The sequence below is a fragment of the Myodes glareolus genome, chromosome 27 (assembly GCF_982192425.1).
Source record: "Myodes glareolus chromosome 27, mMyoGla1.1, whole genome shotgun sequence".
Lineage (NCBI taxonomy): Eukaryota > Metazoa > Chordata > Mammalia > Rodentia > Cricetidae > Myodes > Myodes glareolus.
This window is the reverse complement of record NC_142052.1, coordinates 24,349,430-24,373,774: the sequence shown is the minus strand read 5'-3', so window position 1 is coordinate 24,373,774 and position 24,345 is coordinate 24,349,430. Positions and strand designations below refer to the sequence as shown.

General features: G+C 42.5%; 1 protein-coding gene across 6 annotated transcripts in view; it reads left to right on the top strand.

Annotated features, from left to right (window-relative positions):
- The first annotated feature begins 2,496 nt into the window (after window positions 1-2,496).
- Dlgap1 (DLG associated protein 1) overlaps window positions 2,497-24,345 on the top strand; it is an 809,700-nt gene continuing 787,851 nt past the window's right edge. For 2 of the 6 annotated variants that reach the window (XM_087902304.1, XM_087902303.1), the window contains exon 1: window positions 2,498-2,794. The gene's annotated coding sequence lies outside the window, so the exon portion shown is untranslated. Of the gene's footprint in view, window positions 2,795-24,345 lie in introns of all 6 variants that reach the window. The other 4 variants (XM_087902301.1, XM_087902300.1, XM_087902307.1 and 1 more) reach the window with 3 other exon arrangements.

Genomic DNA, 24,345 nt, shown 5'->3' with positions numbered 1-24,345 from the left:
CCAGCTGACTAGCTCTGAGCTGTGTGCTGCTTATATTCTGCTCATATAATTTATTCGTATGGTGGATATTAGTCTTTTAAAAGTCAAATAAACACAAGCATATAAACAACAAAAAGAAATACTATCACGATTCCTTATAAAATGTTTCAAAGTAACTGTAAGAATATATATAATGTAAATGATATATTGTATGCATATATAACATAATATAATGTAAATTCAGTAGTCAGTCAATGAACTAGACACTTATCCTTTATAAAAACAATCTCAGTATCTAATTCTTCTTTGGAACTATGATATTTTTTGATGAGTTATCTATTTCTAATCCCATGTATGTTTCAAAGACTGGTAAATGCATGGACCTGCCTTAAATTGTGGACAGTGGGCCCTCACCTGAATTTTCGTCCCTTACGTTACCGCCAGGCAGTTAGTACCTGTATGACCCTGGCTAGTCAGACATTCAAGCCTTGGTCCAGCAGTAAAAGAGTAGAATAACCTGTTGGGTTATCTCCCTTTTTGACTCTGTAATAAGAAACTAAACTCTCTCCAGCTTTCCTGATCCCTCTCCTGTGAGCATTGTCTGAACTCCTGCTTGCTAACGATACTGTTTGGAGCCCATTATTTAATTCTGGAAGTTTGCACTATCTTCCTGATGAATAACTTTCACTTACATTAGTCATATTTGGCTTCTATCACAGTCAGAAAAGCCTCACAAAAGCAGGATTGTACAGATATTATTATTCTCCTATAAGAAGCTTGGTTTTTGCAGTCAAACTCTCTCTACCACTGAGCTATATAGGATATGTTGTTTGGGGAAAAAAAATCTATTTTCAATAAAAAATGAAAGAATTTTGATTTCTAGCAAAATTTTCCTTTACTAAAGTTATCTAATTTATGTTACAGCTTAACAGTTATGAATATTTTCTTTAATACTTGGCATCATTAAAAAATATAAATGGATTCAACATATTTAGAAGCCAATGCAAGCCCTGTAGTTGCCCTTTCCAAATATTAAGAGTATTTCCATAGGGCCTCTTCAAGGAGCCAGATCAGAAGGGCGGGCATCCCCACATGGTCATTCTTGAGTCGGCTGCGGCTCTGTTACAGTGCTCATAGTTGACTCTGCTTGGTAGCTTAGTTATTTGTTCTCTCTTTAGTGGAAAATCACTTAGTGAAATTGTGGAGATTATTTATCTGAGTCATATTTTTATGGAAACTGCTTTTCACTTCTATGCATTTTTAGAAGTGTTTTCTTTAAAAAGAATATTCTATTAATATTTATAATTAGATAGCACACAAAACAGATGCTAAATCTTATGTTATAACTTTCTGGGTACAATTACATAAAGAAGATTATATACTTTTCATCATAATGTTCTCCCCGGGAGCTGAAGAACAAAAGGGCTTTCTCTGTGAACATGACATTTCTTTTTGCGGGCAGAAGTAAACAGGAAGATGGTGATTAACCACAATTAACCATTTTAGCATGCTAGTGTTGATCCTGAGTGTCATACTTAATGCCTAGTTTAGTATTGAGTATAACAGCAACTTGGTGCGTTTTTAAGTGATTGACTTGGTCTTTTTATTTCTTCCCAGTTAACCTGTTTACATATTACTCTGGTTCTTCTGTGATGTTGGTGGGTCCACCCTACCTTCAGAGTTTACTGGTATATCCACGAAGTGGTAGTATTCAATATCCACGAAAGAGTAGAGGATAGAGGTTTTGCTGATGTCAGAGGACAGAAGGAATAGATTTTCTTTCCTTTTCTTTAATTAAAACAGAACGAATGAAAAATGTATCATCTATCATATAACCTGCCCAAGAGCTCTTGATGTAAAGACAAGAAACCGAGTCGCCAAGGAAGAACAGTTTTGAGTGTCAGGTCTAAAGTCCTCTGTGATGTGTGAGTCTGAGCCTTTCTACTTAATGTGTCTCTTAAGTGGTTACTTCTTCAAGAGATCCTAGGGTGGGCTCCGAGGACGGAGAGGAGAGCTTTCCAATAACCCTTTGCCCATAGACAGGGTCTCCGGGATGGACAGACTCCCTGCTTTCTCTACTTAGAATCGCAAGTAGAGAAAAAGAGCCAGCGCTGGGCTGAGGGGAGCGGAAGTTTACTTCCCCACCCCCCACCCCCACCCGGCGAGACGCTGCGCAAGGGTAGGGATAGGTCACGCCCACTAGCGGGTGGCCGCCTCTGGGCTCCGGGCTGAGATGCTTGAGTCCGCTCCGAGGAAGGCGCGGACGCACTTGCCACTGGAGGCTGAGCGAGCGAGCGCGCACCCTCCGGGAGCCGCCTGCGCCTCCCCGCGGCCCGGGACGCACGTGCCTGGGCCAAGGCCAAGGCCAGTGGCCACTCCGTAGTAGCCGGGGCGGGTGGGGAGCGACTGGCTTCGGGGCCGCGGCCGCCGCCCGCCCGCCGGCTCCGGTGGTTGGGCGGAGGAAGCGCGGGACTCCTCCTCCCCGCCGTATTAACATGCACCCAGGGGCGGGTGACCAACCCAGCCTCGCCGCCCCTGCCCGCTGCTGCGTCCCGGCGCTCAGTCTCCGCGCCAGAGGCGAGCCTTGCGCTCTGGGAGCCGCAATCGAGAGGACACGGCCTCGCAGACACCTTCCTCCGGCGGGGAGCGGCAGGACCGGCAGCGCCTGGCTGGGCGCCTTCCCATCACCTCGCTGAGGGGCGTCCCCGACCTCGGGACCACCGTTCTGGCCCGAGCTCCGAGGCTCGTAGGACGGACGGACAGACGGACAGACGCCACCAGCGAGTTCCGGACTGGAACTGCGGGCAGCGGCAAGGTAACGCCGGGCTGCACAGCGGGGCTGGGGCGTGCGCGGCGACGGTGGCGGCAGCAGTGGCGGTGGCGCTGGGTGGCTCCGGTTCACCTCCCGCTGCGAGGTCGCGGTTGCCCTCGCATCCTTAGGGACTGCGGGCTGCCTCCGCTGTCCATTGGCCGGCACTCTCAATTCCCTGACTCCTGCCCAGGGGGCACGTCCGGTCCTAGTGGTGACCTAGGCATCCCCGGGGCCAGTGTCCCCTTCCCCAGGCATAGGATCCTCGAAGCTCCCTGGGGTGTTCGAGAAGGGATAGCTTTTTAACTGAGGCTGGGTCCCTGGAGGGGGAGGAGAGGGGGCTAAGAACCCGGGTCCTATGTTTCTAACGTCTCCATCCAAATTCACACCCGGGGTTCAGCACCTTGCAGGCGGCGGTTGCTGCTGCTCACTGCAGGAGACATGAGCTCCTGAGTCGCTTGCAAAGCAAGTTGTTGCACTCTTTTTGTGTGTGACATTTTTGGCATTGGCTGTGAAGAGCGAACCCTTCCCCGTGTGTGGAATAGGGAAAAAAAAAAGACGAGAGAGACACAAAGACAGTGTCACGGAGAGACGCACACAGAGGATAGGGTCCCGGGGTAGGGTGTCACGGGAGTGTCTCTGAGGCCAACTGCCCGCGAATCGCACCGCAGGCGGTTAGAGCCTGTATTCAAAGGACCTAATGAGTGGCGCTGGAGTCGGAATCCGGAGGAGAGGAAGGAGCACCTCATCTTGCTCCAGGCTGAGCCAGATAACAAATTGTACTTTCATGGAGGGGCGGCTGCAGCTGCGGGAGGGACCTTAATGGTTCCGCGTGGCTATGAAGACCTTGCATTCAGGACCCGGGGAAAGCAAGCAGTTCCCATCTTCATGTTGTCTCCGAGGTCATGGGAAGGGGCGACTGCAGCCTCAGTGCCCGCTCCAGAGACGCTGAGTGCCAGTGCCAGGCGGGCGCCGTGCTGGCCCAGGATGCCTCCTCACCCCCTGCCTGGCCTGGAACGCTGCGGATTTTTTTTTTTTTTTTTACTGTCTGAGAATGGGAGGGCATATGGACAGGAAGGGGTTGCAGGTGGCAAAGCTAGGAGGACCTGCTCTCTGTGGGGTAAGAGGTTATGTCTTTTATGGAGTCAGGGGAGATTCTTCCCTCTCTAGGAGAAACTGTTTCGGAGCTCTGCGAGGCTGGGGATCGATCACACCTCCTAGCCTAGCAAGTGAAGTTACAACAGAATCACAAGATGGAGAATAAAAGTCACATATTACAGACAGATCTTTATCTTTTGTGGTTTTCACGAATGACTTCTTAGAAGAGGGTTGTTCTATCGGGCATGAGGGGAGGGCTTAGAATTTAGAACTCAGGAAAGAAATTTAGGGCCAAACGCAAAGGTCTTGCACTCCCTTCAGTTTTTTTGTTTGTCTGTTTCTGTTTGTTTTAAATCAGAAAGGAGGTACCCTAATGGACTATTTTAAACAGTAATTTACATCACAATTTCAGTTTCAGGAAGCAACTCGCTATTGGTTCTAATCATTGTGCAGATAACAATACTGTATATTCCAAGTTAGATGGAAATCATGTGCAGGCAAGGAATGATGCAACTGTTCCGATTTATACAAGCCCAGAGGAAAGTTGTCTTTATGTTGCTTAACATGAAATCTAATACATTAAACAAATGTATAAACATGTTCAGAATTTAAGTGCTAGAATTTAAAAACTACCCTTGGGCCCAGAAAAATCCAAACTTCAGAATGAAATGAAGTTGATAGAAATCTGGTGTCCGTAGCTTGCTTCTTCATCTTCTTTGGATTTGATGGCTCATCTTAAAGTTGCTGAGACCATTGCTTTAAGATATTTATTCCAAGTTCTAGGTCTAAAATTCTGTGAATTTTTTTTTAACTAGGTGACTTGCTTAGGAGAAAATGTATCTTCGCATGAGAAAGCACTTGCAGATGTAGGCTAAGTTTAAAATCTACATCTGCTTCTCTCTTTCTGCAATCCTAAGTTTTGCTGTTAAATAAAATATAGACAATATACAGTGGGAATGGGAAATGGATATGACCAAGATACGTTGTATATTTGTATGAATTTTCCAAAAAATAAACTAGTTAACAGACATTTTAAAAGATCATGATGGGCTTTTTCGACAAAACTTTTCGAATCATATTCCAGTCCCCGTGCCGAGGGGAATGGCACACACGTAGGCTTTCCCTGTGGGGACAGTGATGGTTCAGCACCTCTCATTTCTCCCTCCAGATTCATTTTATTCCGCAGGACTGAAAACACGATGAATCACATGAGCAATTATTCAAAGCAAGTAGAAAGAGGACCTCAAAATATTGCACAGAGAAACACCACAAACCTACTTCTTCTGCTTTCCAAATTCTGATGTTCTAAATTTCTTACTGAATCCAGACTTAGGGACAGGAATTATATGCGCTTAGACTTGTGAAGTGCATACCTTTGTTCCAAACAGCCTTCAAGACTGATATTTCATATAACTTTAACAACCCTGAGATGGAAGCTTGTTTGATTAATGACACAGTGACAGCAGACCATCGCTCTGGCTATAGTTCAGTAGAGGCAAGCACCATCATTTCTTTTTTTCTTTTTTTTTCTTTCAGGAAACTCTTGTGGAAATAGAGTTCACTCTTTTCATTCACCATAACACTTTCTAGTTGAGCAGAAATAAGGGAAATGCTACCCATTGGACATTTCTATAATGAAATTTGTGTAATCAACTCAAACTCATATTGTGTTCCCTTAATATCATTCTCACCAATTGTTTTAACCTTCAACAGAGGGTAGAGAATTAGTTTCTATTTAGGAGGCTTCCAATTGGAGGAGTTTGTGAAGATTTGCCATGCTCCTGGGCGGCCTGGATGCCGAGACTGGCGGGGTGCCGGGATTGAGATGGCTTCTTTTCAGGTGGCAGAACAGCAACCTTTATTTTGCCCCAAGCTAAAGCCTTGTGTACCTCTCCTGCTTCTGTGGAAAACCACCGGCCAGAAAGAAAACAAATGTCCTTGTCAATTACAGACCACAAGGAAGTTCTGCTGTCCATTAGGAGTGAGGGCAGCTAGATCACAACAAAGATTCCCTTTCTTTAGAAACTGACTTTTGTTGTGAATTCTTTTATTTCTTTTTTCTCTTTGCATTGATATGTTGGTTTTCCCTTAGAATTTACATTAAAAATGGAAGGTTAATTAGGATCCTGAAAAACTCAATACAGACCTCCCATCGTTATAATTCATGCCTATTACATGTTGGTCTGTTGTGTACTTAACAATATTGATGCAAGGGCATCCACAACTCTTGCAAAAAACTGTAGTTAGTTCCCAGAACCCATATGGAGCAGCCCCCAATTGTCTCTAACTCCAGACCCATGAACTTCAGTGCCCTCTTCTGGACTCTTCTGGTCTGTGCACCCAGGTGCACATACACACATATCCACAATTAAAAACATAAATCGCTTTAAAATCAGATGAGTGTTATCTTAAGAAAGCCTTTTTGCCAGCATTTCAGCAAATTTTGGTGCTGCTGAGAACATTGGTGGTCCCCAATGCCTTGGAATGTCTCTATTCCCAGAAAACTCCTAAGTGCTTTCAGGTCTATGTGTTTCAAGAAATGAATCATCATAGTGCCCCTCAAGACGTCCTTCATGATTTTAAATATGGGAGATGTTGCAGTCTGATTATTTTTCAATGCTGGTGAAGGTTTCTCTTACTAGATTTGGTCCCAGTCAGGAGTAGCCCAAGATCTGTTTCTAGGAGGAGGACCTGAGACATTCTTCACAAAAGAAGGCTTATGACTGGTCATCTAGCATCCTCTTTAACAACGATGGAGGGCTGGTGGCAGTGAATGCGAATATCAGAACCTTTTCTTCAACCCATATCCACTTAGTTCCATAATCTGTATTAATGGATTCCTTCTCTGCAACCGTGCGATGTACAAACTTACACACAAATGGGATTAAGAGGAAGAGCAACAAAATGGATGTGTAGGTCAGGCAGTTTGGACAGCGAATGGCCTTCCCTTGAGGCCCACCGCTCCTTGCCCTGGTTTTCAAGAGTGGTCTTGCACAGAAATGCTGACTCAACAGTTTCCCAGCCTTCATTGTAGTAGGTGCTGGGGCTCAGTGGATGTCAACATCCTTAAATGTCTTAGGATTTCCCTGACTGATATTTATTATCTTTTTCCTCTGAGAGGAGTTTATAACTTCGGGGAAAGAAGTTAACCGGGTAAGGAAAACCGGTGCCCACAGGACGCTCTGCCTGATCCCTAGTTATGAGATAAGCCGGGGCCGCCGGGATGTGGCTGCATTTGCATTGGTTACAAACTACATAGCAATGCCCTGAATACACACGGAAAATGTAAACCCACTCTCCTCCCTCTTCCTAGAATTTGCCAGAAATGAAACCATTTATTTTCAAATTCACTTCTAACTCGCATCTGTCGTCACTGACAATTTGTCTGTCTTCTCAGTGTTCCTTGTCAGCTCTGTGAGCGGCTACACAAAGCCAGGCTGTCAAGTGTGGCGTGCGGAGCGGCCCAGCCTTGCCAAGTTTCGTCAGTATTCAACAGCGCGATGCGCATGTGGACGCCATGGCTAAGCATTTGGCAAGGGAGGCATTGTGCTATGGTTGCCTTGTCTCCCTGACCTTGAGTCAGAATCTCTCGGCACCCACGGTTCAGAGACATTTAAAGGGCTCACTCAGGCAGCTTGGGGGAAGGTCTCTCTGGGCACATTGCCAGCTCTGCAGCCTTACTCCGTGGCTTGGGTTTAGCTAATTTGAAAACATATGCTCGAGTTACTTTCCTGTTACTCTACCTCTAGCAGATGCGATTGAGTCCATGGTAGGCAGATTGGCATTAACCCCACTCTAACCTGAGGGTTATGACTCTTTCCCTGGAGACCCTTTCTGTCTTGATTTTACTTTCAGTGGGAACTCGCTGTGAAGTCTATTTCAGGACTAGAAATTTCCCTGGCACATTTCTTTACAGAAACACACGCTGCAGTTTGTGAGGAACATGGCGCTTTTGATCCTGTCTTGGACTCTGCAGACAGCCCTTCTTAGAGGGGATTCATCACATTGGGAACTGGGAAGAATGCAGGGCACACACTCATCTCCTTCCATGCTAGTTCTTTTGCCCAGGATGCAGGGAGACTTCCTCAGTTTTCCAAGTAAGGGTGTGCTTTCCTCTTCAGCTGTGGAGGACAGCTGGGGAGTCAGGAAGCCCTGCCGTGTCTGGACCTCTACTGTGTGAACTCTTGCCTGAGCAATTCAGAGAGGGCGCACTTGATCCTGTGAGGTGGTGTGAACTGTGAAGAGAAGTCCTTCCCCTCTCTTCCCAGGACATGGGTTCTTCAAAGGTTTCTTCTTTCTTTCACCTCAACGGAAGAATCATTTAATTAGCGGAGCTCTCCAGCTGGATACAGTTTGACGGTTTTGGCTTTGTAGTCTCTTCAGGGTCCTTGACAGTTAGTAAGGGTGTGTTGTCTGGTGATGGTATGATTGGATGGCAGCCTTCCCCGCAGAACACCGTGACCTGAGAGCTAAAGAGAGCATGCTCAGCAATGCCACCAGTGACCAGCACAGTGCAGGGCACCTGGTAGGCGGTCAGTATGGGCCAGCTGTGTGAACAGTCGAATAATTGAATAAGCGAGTAAGTGAATGAGGAGGCTTGTCCCAGCTGTGCAGAGACCATCATGCCGAAGGTTCCTTTCATTGATTTTGCATAGCTTGCCTTGCAAGATCAGATTCTGGGTTGCTTAGCCCTAGGCTTACTTGGATAATACCTTTGAGAGACAGATGATCCCAGAGCGGCCAAACTGTCATAGTAATGTTATTTTTCCAGCTAGGGGCCTGGAGTCGTTTTATGAAAAAGAGAAGATTCTAGAGCCAATACAAATTCCCATTTCTCTTTCTTCCTCCTTATGCACAGCAAGCTTTGCAATAGTAAACTATTCCATTTCTTTTTGCCTCACCTTTTAAATCTCCTTTCCTGCCGCCCACCTTGGAGACCATGGTCCACCTGTGCCTTATTTTAATCTGCGGTTTTCTGTTTCTGGTCTCGTCAGCCTCCTGAAGACCAGAAGCTCATGGGATAGCAGAGACAGTGGCTAGTATAAGATTTGCATGTGGAAGGAAACAAAGCTCATTGGGGCTGCCCTAGTTGGTCTTGGGTCACCTGGGAGGAGCGTGCCTCGGTTGAAGGAGGTGCCTCCAGCAAACTAGCATCTCCTTGATTGCTGAGGTGGCCTTGGCTCACACTGGGTGGTGTCACTTCTGGGCAGGTGCTGCTGGGACTTATGAGAAACGCACTTGAACGCGAGCCGAGAAGGAAGTCTGGAAGTAGTGTTCCAGTCTGGGCTCTGTTTCAGTACCTGCCTCTAGGTTCCTACCCTGAGTTCCTGCCCTGGCTTCCTTCTGTGATGGAATATGACGTGGGTCTATAAGACAGAAGACTCTTTCCTCCCCAAACTGTGTGTTCTGATAGTGTTGCTCACACCAACTTAAAGCAGCATAGCATAGGGGCTTAGCGCAAGACCCTTATCACAGAAGTGAGGGACAAACCCAGAACTTCAGCTGACTTTCTTAAGGCTGAATCCTGTTTAGGCCCTCAGCACAAACCATGATGCTCCCTCTGTGGATCATATTTGAATCTAAGTTCTCAAACTAAGTGGGAGTGGAGCCTTCTAAGTATTCTCCAATAAACAATTTTCAATTTTTTTTTAAACAGACGTAAGAATTTGTTCCTCTGAAGCCTCTACATCTGGGATATTTGAAAACTATGGGGAGGTAGACTAGCGTCCTGGACGTGCTGACATGCCAGGTACACTACATGCCAACTGCAAACCGTTTTATGTCAGATATCAGGTCCACAGTTCAGCCTGGAGTGGTCCCTAAGGAAAGATGAGGGTCGATGTTGGCAATTGCTGATCTTCTCAGCTAGAATAGCCGAATTCACATGCATATGTCAGTGATTTAAAGTAGTTTACCTTGCTGGTTAGAATCCTCCAGAATTTGCACGGTCACTGTCAGATATTTGGTAACTCTATATTATGTCTAATAATGAGGAAATCAAAACATGTGTGCTATCTCTTGGGTACTTACTGTGATGGAGAATACAGAAGTGCAAGTCGTGTTTCAAATCATGGGCCAGCATAAAATGCAATCTAGAGGATAAGATTAAAACACAGAAAATATTGGGAGGCTGAAGTAGGAGGATTGCTGTGAGTTCAAGGTCAGTCTTGACAATATAGTGAATTCAGGCTACCTTGGGCTACAGAGTGAAAGCCCATCAAAAACAAACAAACAAACAAACAAACAAACAAAAAGATGTAGGGAATAATTAGTAATAATGTGTTGGGTTATAGAATAAAACCAACTGTTCAAACATACAGGGTCACCAATCATATTTATTGTATTTATTTTAAACTTCATTTGTATGTGTGGGGCTTATCAAAGAATCAAAGCATTATGGGATACTTCTTAAGAAAGTCTTAGACAGAACCCTCATGGATCAGAAAAAATTAAATAAAAAGAAATATGGCTTGAAGACTTGGTAAGATGTCTATAGAAATGTGGCAACGCATGTTCCTGGTCTGGAGTAAGCTTGATCCTTGTGCCGACGAATTTGATTCTGGAGGATGCTGACATTACTGATAGGGACCTACCATAGAGGGCTTAATACTTGCACAGGAATGTTTAGACTTTCTAGGAGCCATTCACAGATTATAAATAGACAGTGCTTAGCGGATGGGGTCGTTTGAAAGCAGATGAGCCATATCCCAGAACTAGACCAATATCCTTGGGACACTTGTTGTTTAACTTGGGTCTAGGGAGATAGGTATGCGAGAAAATATTTTTTTCTAGTAACTTTTGGCTATTTCTTTTATGTGTGGGTTATACTAGTTTCAGTTCCATATTACCAAAATTATAATTAAAGACTTTGATATTATCAAAAAGTTAAATACCATTGTAATAAATGCCTTATGCCTCCTACCCAGGTTGTGAACTAGTCCACGTACACAGTGTTGTGTGTATTGCTGATATTTTACAAATACATCTCCCCTTAGCAGGTACTCTACGTGCCATATTGTATCCTTACCACTCCCTGTGTCTTGTATGCTTTGCTGTGTGCCGACATACATCTACACACCATAGTCTGGATTTTAGGCTCTATCAAAATAGTGGCATGCTCTCTGCGTTCTTCAGTTCTCTTTTATTAACCAGAAATGTGTTATGTACAGGTTCAGTTTGTGCGACTCTACTGTTCCATACTATTCTAGTCTATGGCTATGCATGTTTCGTGTTCCAGTCTTTTCTTGATGGGAGTTTGTGCTGCTTCAGAACAAGGCTGCTTTCAATTTTCTGTTGCTCTTCGCTTATGCTAACAAAGGAGAGCTCCTTAGGGGCATAGCGCACCGTAGCAGTTTTAAGAGGGCGGCATCTTACCTGCACACTTGGCAGATTATGTCTGAGCACCAGAATTGGTAGCATCTCTTTATATTCCAGCCCACAGACCATAAGAGGTCCCTTTGTTCCACATCCTTGCCAATGTTTGCTGATGCACTTTGTATTTTGCTAATCGTGTGAATGTGAGACGGTATCTCGTTGTAGCATTAATTTGTTCCCGAAGACGGCTAGGAATGCTGGCTAGGTTTTCCTTCTTATTAACATTTTGGCTGGGGCGGTGGTTGGTTTTTCTCCTATTAACCTCTCCTCTCTCACTGCTGTTCATTGAAACTCATTGATTTAGATACTCTGGATGCCACATGCTTTCTTTCTCAGTGTTATGAATTTCAATGGTCTTCACTCAGTTAGTGACTTGTCTTTTCATTTTGATGGTGTCTTGTGGTAAAATGTTCCTTGAAGTTTGACAAGATGTAGGTGTTATCATTCCTTGTTCTGAGTCTGAAGTGATAAAGAAGCTGCCCTCTCTCTTCTCACAGACTCATGCTTTCACGTTGACTTCTCCAGGACTTTATCAGCTGTGGTTACTGTATAAATCCTTTAATTACAGCCCAAATTTGAAAAAGATGCATACCTTGTCTCACTTTTGATGCATTCCACATTTGGTTAGAGTGAGATTGTTGGATTTCCATGAATTCTGCTGTTGACAAACCTCCAGACTTCATTTCATGCCTGGAATGTACAGATGCTTTTTAACAGTATTTCTTGACTCCAAGGTTTCTTTGCTTTTCTTCCCTCCCTCCCTCCCTCCCTCCCTCCCTCCCTCCCTCCTCGCCATACCTGTAAGGTAGGGCTACACGATGGAGCCCAGGCCAGCCTCAGCCTCCCAGCCAAATCCTGAAATCACAGGCTTCAATCAGCAGACCTCGCAAGATATGTGTTTCTAAAGTCTTCCCGAGACTTCCAGGAGCACAGAAAGGCACGTTCATTCTTACTCCTCTATCCCAGCACCAAGCATGTCCTGTGCACAGTGTGCCTTCAGATGTATCCCTGGGGCACGGGCAGTAGCCCCACTTCTAATCTGTCCTTTGTATTAAACTTCTTCACAGTAGACACCCTGCTGGCTAGGACTTCACCATTGGCCATTCTGTCTTCCTTACTTGTCTCTCTGCTCTTCATATATCTGCAGTCTTTCTTTTTGACAAATTATAGCAGCTGATTTTTCCAGACCATGCCAAGGGGAGTTAAAATTGTATCTCTTTCTCTCTATCCATTCTTCTAGGTGGTTTACATTACCACGAGCAAACATTTCTTTTAAAATGTGTATTTTAGAACCCAGACAAATACTACCTCTCACATGAAACATTTATGGCCCTTTTAGCTGAGAGCCAACTCTCCTTTTAATTCCATTTGTATTTAACTGGATCGTTTATTTTATGACTTACATATGTGAATACCACTAGATGTTAAACTCCCTCCGTGATAAATTAATTTATGTATTTTTGTATCTCTCCTAGTCCTAAGCCCACTATCTGAGTAGTTTTAGTGGGTAACAGCTGCTTTCTTGATGATTGGTGATTAGTTATTGGAGATGACATAGGCTAAATGGAAATTTGGACTCTGGAGTTATTGGAAATAGGAACATTACTGAACATACTAGTATTTGAAATAGTGAGAATGTTTAGAGTCGCTAACTAGAATTTGCCCGTGTGATATTTAAGATGATTGAGTTTCTCTTATAAGTAACTAAAAAAATTTGACCCAACTATTTGAAATGATAAAAATTTGAGATGTGTATTAGAGATAGGTCAGCAGATTCCTGGCACAAGGCACTGTTTCTGTGTTCCCCCGTGGAAAATGCCACGTCTCTGCACAAGTATGATTCACTGTGCCAGTCCTTTTAACTAACGACATGACTTCGTACAAGCTAGTTTCACTGAGCCCAGTTTTCTTGTCTGAAATGTGAGGATCATTAAACTTAGATTTCAATGCATTTGAAAGGATTAAATGAGCCAACCTGTAGAAAGTATCTAGTTCAAAGCTGGACCCATAGTGAGCAATTAAAATACGTTGTTAATAGTGTATTTTATTCCCAGGAACTAACATGCCAGCCCTCTTTTCTGCATCAGAGTGGTACTAAGTAAAGACCTTAAAAATGACTAGTATAGTTGTGGAACACCTTTCTTCTCCTACTAGAAGCCTACTAAAACCCCCTGGATCTGACTCTCTCACTCCTTTATTACCCAGTGACAGTGACTTGGTGAGCAATTCAGTAAGGGCTAGTGTTCATTGAGCATCACGGTCTCTGTACTCAGTCAGGATGCAGGCTTCCCGTGTCCCTTGCAGGCTGTAGGTGCTGAATCCACAGCGCAGCACCCTCAGCCCCAAGCCAGTCTGATGTGAGGAGACAATGCACCTCAGATGTAACTTCCTCCTTAAGGAAGATTCAACTTGGTTACCAAGAAGATAGCATCACAGAACAGCTCGCTGCATCTGGAGCAACACCCAAAGTCAACATTTGAATTCCTTGGGTTAAAAATGTGTATTTCCTGAGGGAGGATGATGAGGAATGGAGAGACTTGGCAGGAAGGGGCCCTTGTGTCTTAATTTCTATGGAGGGGATTATGCTGTTTGACACAGAGTTCCTGGACCGGTAGAGGCACCGCGCTCTGATTGCCGTTGCCTGCCCAGCCAGCCAGGACTGTCTAGTACTCCCACAGCCGCCATAATCCTACGCCCAGTCAGCTCAGTTTCTCTTTTTAGAGAGAGGACTCTATAGCTGAAACTATCCAACAAGCCAAGTGAGAACTTGCCAGGGATTATACAGAGGGGAAACCCTTTCTGTTTTTATTTCTAGCAAAAGAAGGCATTCTAGAAAGCTGGATCTATTTGGCGCGTCATCTGTTGTAGTAACCCATACACTAAATATTTGTTGTTTGTATTTAAAGCCACAGAGAATTTTTAAGAAGACTTTTCTTATGCATTTATTATCTCAGAGCTCCGGTTGGGACAGAGATGTTGGTATTCAGAGAGTGGTTTCTGTCCTCTGTAGAGACCAGAGGAGTGTGGCTCTAATGGCTTGTGTTTCCATCATGCATTGATGAGCCCTAGTTTATTTGTTTATACTTTTTTAGATTCTAATGTAATTATAACTTTTCCCCCTTCCCATTCTTTCCTCCAAACCCTTCCACATAACTCTCCGTGCTCTCTTTTAAATTCGTGATCTCTTTTTTTCATAAATTGTTATTGTATACATACATACATACATACATACATACATGCAAGCACACTCCTAAATACGTAACTACTGTCCATTCAGTCTGAATCATGTCACTTGTATGTATGTTTCAGGGCTGACTATTTGCTATCGGATACCTAGTAGAAGTGCATATCCTTGGAGAAGACTATTGCAACTACCCCCAGCATTGGTTAGTTACTTATAGCTATTTGTGTAGGCTCGAGGCTTCCTGGGCTTCCTGCCGTCCATGCTAGCATGTCTATTGTCCTCATTCGGTACATGGTTAGCCAGTGTTGTTGACTGGTACTCCTTTATGATGTAGCTTGTACCATTCCCAGGAGACATGGCTTCAGAGAAAACTCCCAGTCCTCCGAGTCTTACAGTCTTCCCACTCTCTGTTCTTTGATGATCCAGACCCTTAGCTACAGGAGTTGCATTGTAGATGTATCCCTTGGGACTGTGCTTCGCCACTCCACATGTTGATTGGTTGTGCTTTTCTTGAATGATTCCCATCTGTTGCAAAGAGAAGTTTCTTTGATGAAGGGGTGGGTGTGAGGACAAATATTTAGAATGTTGTCAGGGATTATACTGTAGGTTCTCCTCCAAGATTTCCCTGGCCTGGGGAATTTGGTCAAGTTACCAGACCTAGGCATGATTCCTCTCTTGTTGAGTAGGTCTTTTTAATTAATTATTTTTTTTCTCAACCCAATCATGCACGTTCTCTGGTTGGCAGTTCAGTCTCTGTAAGCCCCTGTTGAGTGGATCTAAGGTCCAATTAAACAGCTGTTAATTAGCACCAAGGTTTATGTGCCACGGGCGCACCATCAGTGTTTCTGTATCATGCTTGGCTGTCGTTGTATTACACAGGCATCATAGAAGCATGGGACTGTTAACCAACAGTCCTTCCCTCCTTTGAGGATGACATGGCTTCTTCTCTTTCCATGAAAGCTGGTCCTCAGGGAGGAGGTCCTTCAGGGCTTTGGGCACTGTGCCTGAAGTACTTTGTATCTGCAGCAATGGGCACTTGCCTTCTCCTTCTGTAGGGAAACCAAGTGTACTATTAGCAACCATAATGTTTTGGGAGACACTGGAAAACCCTGACCAACAACTCAGAAGAGGGCTTCTCATGCTTGGTATTGAGATTTTTGTTAGATGTTCTGTGTCTCTTGGCATTGTCAGCCTAGGTGGGAATTTTTATTTAAAATATGTACATTTATTTATGCATCAATATATATGTACATTTATTTTACCCTTCTCCCTGTTTCTGTTTCCCCCCCTGTCCCTAATTAAAGGATCCCTATTCCTTCCATTTTCCTTTCAGATCTCTTGTTCCTTGTTATTCCACTCTTTGTTGATACCCTACCTTAAAATGACTCCTCTTTATCTTCCTAATTTCTGCAGTTACTCCAGGATATGTACTCACATCTGAAGACTTGGAGCTAGGAGTCTCAGATGAGAGAGAACATTTATTGCTTGTCTTTCTGGATATAGATCACTACATATAATTTTTTCTAGTTCCACCCATTTACCTAAAAATTTCATAACTTCATTTTTCTTTAGAGTTGAATAGTGTTCCATAGTATATAGGTAGTACATTTTCATTGTCCAATCATTGATTGAAGGACATTTATGTTGTTTCCATTTCTTAACCATTATGAATAGTACAGCAGTGAACATGGTTGAGCTAGTATCTATGGAATAGGAGAGGATGTCAGAATGTTGAGTCTTTGAGCAATTCAGAATAATGTAAGGGAATATTTAAAAACTTGTACTGTATTAAGTTGGAAAGCCTAAAAGAAATGGATGCATTTCTAGATTCATCCAAACCATCAAAATTAAATCAAGAAGTCAACAGTTTAAAGAGACCTAATGAGGAGATTGAAAGTACAATAAAACCTTTCCAGCTTAGAAAAAGAAAGAGTCCAGGGCCAGATGGACTCACAGCAGAATTCTACTAGGCATTTAAAGAAGAAACAGTCAGTCAATCCTTCTTAAACAAGAAAAAGGAGGGGGAGGAAGAAAAGAAAAAGATGATGACAAACTGAAGGAACATTCTCAAATTCCTTCCACAAAGCCTCTAACACTCTAGTATCCAAATCTGGCAACAAAAAGAAGCTGCAGGCCCATAACTGTGATGAACATAGTCTCAGAAATACTCAACAAAATACTTGCAAACAAAATACAGACACATGTAAAAAACATTATACACCATAACCAAGTTGGTCTGATCCCTGAACTGTAGAAATGGTTTAATACATGCAGGTCAATAAATGTAATAAACCACATAAATAAGTTTCAAAGTAAAAATATCACATGATTATCCTCATAGGTTCAGGAAAAAGTCTTTGACAAAATCCAACATGCCTTCATGATTAGAGACCCAGAGAATGTAGGACAAGAGGAACATACTTCAACTTAATGAAAGCTATGCACAAGAAACCCATAGCCAGCATCATCCTAAATGAAGGAAGTCTTGAAGCAATCCCACTGAAGTCAGGAATGAGACAGGGCAATTCGTACCCCTACTCCTTTCCAATATTGTGATTGAAGAAGAGAAAGAAATGAAAGGGTTTCAAGTTGGAAAAAGAAGTCAAGCTATCCCTATATGCATACAGCATAGACTAGATCTCCAGAATTCTCTATAAAATGTCTAGAAATGGCAAACAAATTGAACAGTGCAGCAAGATGCAGAATTAACTTGCATAGATCAATAGATTTTATCTACCCCAACAATCAACCTATGAAGAAAGAGATCATGGGTAAACACCCATTCACAGTAGCCTCAAAGAAAATGAAATACCTAGGAATCAGCTTAATCATGGGAGTGATTGGCCAATACAGTGGAAACAATTTTAGTAGGTTTTTTGTTGTTGTTGAAAATAAATGTTTTCATACAATATAATCTGATCATGGTTCCTTCCCCCATCTCCTTTCAGATTCTTCTCACCTCCTCCCCACACAATGAAAGCTTTAACCCTGTGAAAAAAGAGATATGTGAATATTCTTGGAAACAGTCATCCCATCCTCATTGATTGGTATATTTAATATTGTGAAGATTACCACTTCACCGAAATTTGTTTACAAATTGAATGCAATCCTTATCAAAGCCTCCATCTTGTTCTTCCCAGAAATAGGAGAACTATCCTAAGGTTTCCATGGAACCACAAAAGCGAGTGGATTTAGACTGAGTAATTCCTACTGTTTGAGACTCTACTTCCAGATGATGGCATCTTCTAATGTAACTGTTCCCAAACTCTTTCTGACACATCTTCTATAAACCAAACAGAAATGCACCAACGGAAGCCATACGTTTATGAAACAAAATCCATTCTAACCTATGATTGTGGTCACTTGACACAGTGTCTTCTGTGGAATGTGGCTTGCCCTGGCTCAGCCAGCGATTGTGACTGTGGGATCCTCTGGCCTCAGCAGCTCACTGTCTGGATGTGAAGCCATGTGCAGACTAAAGCACTGATGTTGCCTCGGCTGTCTTCTGCTTCCACAGCCACAGTGTCTAAGTTGTGGATAGTAACTTAGGTACTTTTTACTAAATCTTTCTTTCTTCTCTTATTTCATATTTTGAAGATGCCCCCTGTTAAATAAGCTATTGATTCATTTCTTCATCCCTTCATTTTTTTCATTCAACTAACAATAATCTATTCAGCAAATCCTTGTTGAAGGAAGGCTGTTTGTTGGTTCTTGGCTGCTCAGCCCCAAAATAACCACAGAGAAACTGTATTAATTAAATCACTGCTTGACCCATTAGCTCTAGCTTCTTATTGACTAACTGTTACTTCTTAATTTTACCCATTTCTATCAATCTGTGTATCGCCACATGGCTGTGGCTTACCAGCTAAAGTTCTGGCATCTGTCTCTGGGGTAATACATGGCTTCTTTCTGACTCTGCCCTTCTTTCTCCAAGCATTCAGTTTAGTTTTCCAAGACTAGCTAAGTTTTGTCCTGGTATATGTCCAAAGCATTTTCTTTATTCATTAATGGTAATCACAGCATACAGAGGGAAATACCACATCAAATACTTAGTATGATTCAGTAGTCTCAACTCCTTTAATTTAGCCTTGAAGAAGAGTAACAAAAGATGTAAATTGGGCCCCTGCAGAGCTGTGGTGTTTATACTGGATGGGAAGAAATGTAATGCATATGGCTTTGTATTTTATTTTATTTTTGATGCATTGTCTTATTATGTAGTCCTGGCTTTGCTTTAACCAGCTGTCACTCCGCATCGGCATTCTGAATGCTGAGATTACTGGTGTGTGTAGTCACAACAGATCCATACTTCCTACAGATGGAAAAAGAAATGAAATGGTCAGGAACTCGAGAACTTATTATGTGAAAAACATGAGCTTTGGTCCCTTTCTTCTTAAATTCAGACCTTTTCTAGACATGCCCTAGCTTTAGGGTTTGAAAAGGATCTACTGGAAGTGTGCTGTTCTTTCACTGATGACATTATTTTGCCCCATTCTCTTTTACAATTATAGACATGTCCTCAGATATAGTGTTCACCACTGCATCTGCTCAGTTCTGTTTTCTCCTGCTATTCTCCTTACTCTTTCGTTTGTAAGTGCTGGGATTGGCTCTAGGTCCTTGCACATGCTAGACGCATTTCTTCTACTGCTGAGACCCTTTGCCAAGTCTCTCTTGGAAGCTGAGGTTGGACTTTCCCGAAACTCTTCTTTTTGCATTTTCCACCAATGTTCAGGGAATCAAAGGAATGTCCCATAAGGTTATTGCGATTTTTGTTTTTATTATCATAATAGATCATTAATTATATCATAGGATAAATTTCTTACAAACTTGTATTTTGGAAATAATAATAGGCATTATATTTTATTGGATTGTATTATACACTAAAGCCCATTAAACCAGGAATTGTTTTTATATTCATACTAGCCTTATATAGAAAGTGATATAGTTTACTGAATATGTACTTAGATTTCAGAACTTTCGCCAATGGAGTTGATAATTGAACTGGGATCTGTAACAGGGTCTGTGCTCCCCAGACGCCTAAACCATTGCCCAATTTTGAATGACATCCAAGAAATGTAGAGTGAAATGAAAAAATGGAAATCAAAAAGGTTATCATATTGCAAAATTGATAGCTGTCAGAAATGTGTTTCTAGATGCCTGAAAGGTATATGTTCTTCTTAGTTTAAATTATTTTACTTTGAAGCATAGATGGCCCAGCAGGTGATTATTTGGACATTTTTAAAGTGATACTTTATTTTTTCCCCTAGTTCCCGCTAGCTTTTGCCATACGGATATGGAGAACATAGCAGAAATAAAATTACTGCTACTGAAATGCTGTTAATAGTTACTTTCTTGTCTCTGTAATCAAATAGCTGACAGAAAGCCACATTGCTGAAGAAATAATTCTTTTGGCTCATAGTTAAGAGGGTACCATCTGCCATGGCAGGGAAGGTGTGCAGAGTGGTGGTAGCTGTAGCATGCAGGTGGGACTCCTCGCATCTGAGAACAGCAGGAAGAAGAGAGCCAGCCAGGTCTGTTCATTTTTACTCAGTCAGTACCAATGATGTATAGATTGGTACCATCCACATTCAGAGTAGCCCTTCCTTTCTCCCTTAAACCCCTCTGGAAATGTTCTCTTAGGTGCCCCCAGGGGGGTGTCTCCTGGGTACTTCTAAATCCATGAATGGCAATGAAGATGAACCAGCACAAATGCTAAAATCTCAAGCTTCCAATTTAAAGGTGAAGTTTGTTCTCTAATGCCATCTCTCTCTTGATTTCTGATTAGTCTCTGCTTTAGTGACTTATTTGGGGATATTGATTATTTTCATGGCATCAAGAACAAAGTACATAAATGGGTTGCCTTTGCCTTGTCTTCTTCTTTCTCCGTGTGTCTTTCCATTTGTTAGAGAAATCCTCCATGGTAGAGGTGACTCTCTTAGGAAACTTCTAGGGATGTGACCATCTGCTGGTTCTGGAGAAAACTGGTGTCTTCTTTCCAGGGAAGGATCTCTCTGCTGTAAGGAACTTCAGCTTTCTGCTTCCTGTTGGGCAATCTGTTTGAGAGAATAAGTACAGACCTTAAACACAAAGAGACACAAACAGAGATTTAGCCTGCAATAAAGATATAGTTTAGAGGGTATAACTAACAGGCCTGGCTCAACCTCTATGAGGATCAGATAAGGACTCCCATAGTCAAAGAGAGCAAAGGGTGTTCTGTGGTCCTTCTATCACATACCTGAAATCTGAAGGCCGCTCATCCCTAGGCTCCTTTGCAATTCAGCCTGGTGGAATTAAAAACATCCATCTCTTTAAATAGACATTGGCAAATCAGCCTCGCTATTCTACTTGAGAGGAAGGCTATTCAACTTTCCATAAAATACTAAAATGGTACTGTCATTTATTTTAAACTTTAATCTTTTAGGAGAAAATTGAATATGTAAGCATCCCTATAGACATAAGCATTGGTACAAGATAGTTTGTTCATGGATATTAACAAAAGCTGCAATGAGGATGGAGTCACATAAACGTGGTAGAAGAGCATGCATTCTTTATAATGTTCTTACTGCCACTGTAGTGTTACAGATGAAAATGCATTCTGTGAGTTAAATGTCTTCATTGTTTATTGCTGAGATTCCATGAAGTTGTTTTCCAATGCTGTCAGTTTGTTTTGAATCACCTGGCAGTCCTGACACAGACTAAAACTTGAATCTTTAAGGTGCTATTAAAATCAGTGTGCTGATAATAGTGCATTGGTTTGTTGGAGATGAGAACCGTGGAATCAAAGGCTTTAACATACATAAACCATAGCATGCTCCATGTTTAAAGCCAAGTTCAATATATTTATGTTAACTATATTCTCAATATTAGTGTATCCTGTATTGTATACACATAAGTAAAATGTTTTATTAGAACTTGTGTAATGAAAATCTAACGTTGACATATTAGGCATGGTCGATGCAAGCAGAACTAAGGTTTGGTAGTGTCTGAGATGCCTTGGCCCATCTCTTGGAAGCTTGTCCTGTTGGTGAGTCTTCAGTGCCCTTCACGTGACTGTTTCTTTCTCATTAATGTGGCTACCATTTGTAAATCAGTTTCAACTAATCTACCATTCACATTCTCAGCGCTCTGTCTAGTGTACATATTCTTAGAATTTGTCAAATACGTATTCTTAATGATTATTCAGAGAGTGGCTATGAGGTAACAGCTCGATGGTCTAACTTTCTTGCTCATGATAACAACTGTACGTCTTTTAAATGATTGTTGGTTGAAGAAGTTGGTCGCGAGATGTTGATTTTAAGCCTGAGTTTGGGGATTATGCTTACAAGCGCTGGAAATTGACTTTTGGAAATGATTCCATCCCTGCTTCCGTGACCTTACCATTGTCAGAAAGACAGAATAAGTCATCAAGTAGCAGTGTAATGAAGGATTATATAGGGAACTGAGGGAGGCCTGAAGATCTCATTCCCCTGAGCAGACAGATTTATCACAGGTGTTGGTTGGGCATCAAGGAACTATTAATGGTGAGGTAGAATCATGAATCTTCCAATGGCCTTTTAAGTCAATTTATGTGAAGCTCACCACCTTCCCAACATTATGTGTCTAAAACCAGCTTCCTGGGGCTGGTAATACGCTCTTTCTTAGCATCTAAGTGCACCATGTATCAACTCACAGACACAATAATGTGACTTCAGAGTTTTCATAAAAACCGTGACATCACTGTTATCAGAACCATAGCTGACTATAACCCATAAGTTTATAGAGAAAATTCAGCATTCTTTCAGGGAGAGGGCTCACTGCGTCCAAAAGGAACTTCATTACTTACTCCTTACACTTATGTCCATATGCATTAGTAATTGTGAGCCATGTTAACATAGTGAATTATCCAGGAAATGTCTAAAAATGTAGCTATTATCAGCATACATGCATACATTCCCATTCCCAGTCTGTTGGCTTAGCCATAAGGGTCTTTTTTTTTTAAAAATACAAATCTGTTTAAGTTATCCTAGCCGGCATCCATGGATGGGAGCCAAGGACTCAGGGTGGTGATTCCCACTGCAGTCCCCATACCAGCATCGCATGCCATCCAGGAGTGTGTAGGAGAACAGCTCCTCAGGCTCAAGGGCAGACTCCAAGGGCAGGCCCCAGAAGTCAATGTTGTAGCAGTTCTCCAGATAATTACCCTATACCTCAAGGCCTCAGGACCACTAGCTTTAGGTTCTTATTTCCAGTGAGGTCCTTATTTTTATGTATCTCTGTCTGCTGGCCTCATGGTTGAGAATATGTAGCACTCAAAAGAGGGGGAAAATAAAGGTCACTGGTTACAGCAAGAGACCCGTACTAGTTTCATGATTGTTTTCTAGATAGATTACCATCTCTCCGGACTCCCACACAAGTTTCTTGGAGTTTCAACTTTTTCTCTTACTACCAAATGCCTCCTGTATAATTTAAGCATTGGTGATTACCATTCTGGTTACTTATCCTTGTATTCTGCCTTTTTTTTTTTTAAACTTCAGAACCTGTTAAATGTGTGGCAAGCACATACACGTCTACCCATTTGGAGCTTACAAACTCCGGATGTGAACCCAGTCTGCCCTCAGGTATTGTGGTCTCAGATCACTGTGCCTGTAACTCATTCGTAGCTTCAGTTTTGGCTTCTCCTGCATTGGGAGAGGAAAGCGAGAGAAAGAATTCGGAGCCTGCACGGTTGTCATCTCTCCAGTGTTACCTTTTGGCAGAATGGTTTTATTACTGTGATTAAAGAGTTAGGAGTTTTAGAACATCTGGAGCAATTGCACTGAAATGCACAAAAATCTCTTTCCCAAGTCAAGTTATGGATGTTACTAAATCATGGTAATTTTACATGAATATTTCCGTCTTCCTTGATATGACGATTGAGCTCTGATTGAATGCTGCTGCCTCTTCCATTTCCATTTTCACTAACCCATCTCAATTTACCCCTCTCTTCTGCCTTTTAAATTATTTTCTCGGGGTCTAGAAATTATCATTCGTGGCTCATATTTCTTTCCTTTTCATGTTGCTGTACTGTATTATTTTCATTATTGAGAATTTTCTGCCAGCATTCAACATGGCTGTGGTTACTATTTCTTTTCTTTTCTTTTCTTTTCTTTTCTTTTCTTTTCTTTTCTTTTCTTCTCTCTCTCTCTCTCTCTCTCTCTCTCTCTCTCTCTCTCTCTCCCTCTCTCTCCCTCTCTCTCTTTTTCTTTTTTAAAACTAGCTTTTCTCATTTTACATACCAATCCCAGTTCCCACTTCTTCCCTTCCTCCTGTTCTCTCCACCTCCCCACCTCCCCACCACCCCACCTGGCATCCACTCCTAAGAGAGGATAAGGCTTCCATGGTGAGACAACAATGTCTAGCACATTGCTTTGAGGCAGGACCAAGGCAGTACTAAGCAAGGTATCCCTCCAAACAGAATGAGTTCCAGAAAGCCAGTACAAGCATTAGGGATAGATCCTGGTGCCATGCCAGTGGCCCTGCAGTCTGCCCCAGCCATGTAATTATCACCCACATTCATAGGGTCTAGTTTGGTCCTATGCTGATTCCTTCCCTGTCCGGCTGGAGTTTGTGGGCTCCCATTAGCTCAGGTAAGCTGTTTCAGTGGGTATCCCCATCATGGTCTTGACATCTTTGTTCATATTCTTACTCCTCCCACTTTTCAACTGGACTTTGGGAACTTAACCCAGTGCTCCACTATGGATCTCTGCTTCTGCTTCCACCAGTTGCTGGATGAAGGTTCTATGGTGACATTTAAGATAGTCATTAATCTGACTACAGGGCAAGGCCAGTTCAGGCACCCTCTCCACTATTGCTTAGGGTTTTAACTGGAGTCATCCTTGTGGATTTCTGGGAATTTCTCTAGTGCCAGCTTTCTTGCTAGTCCCAT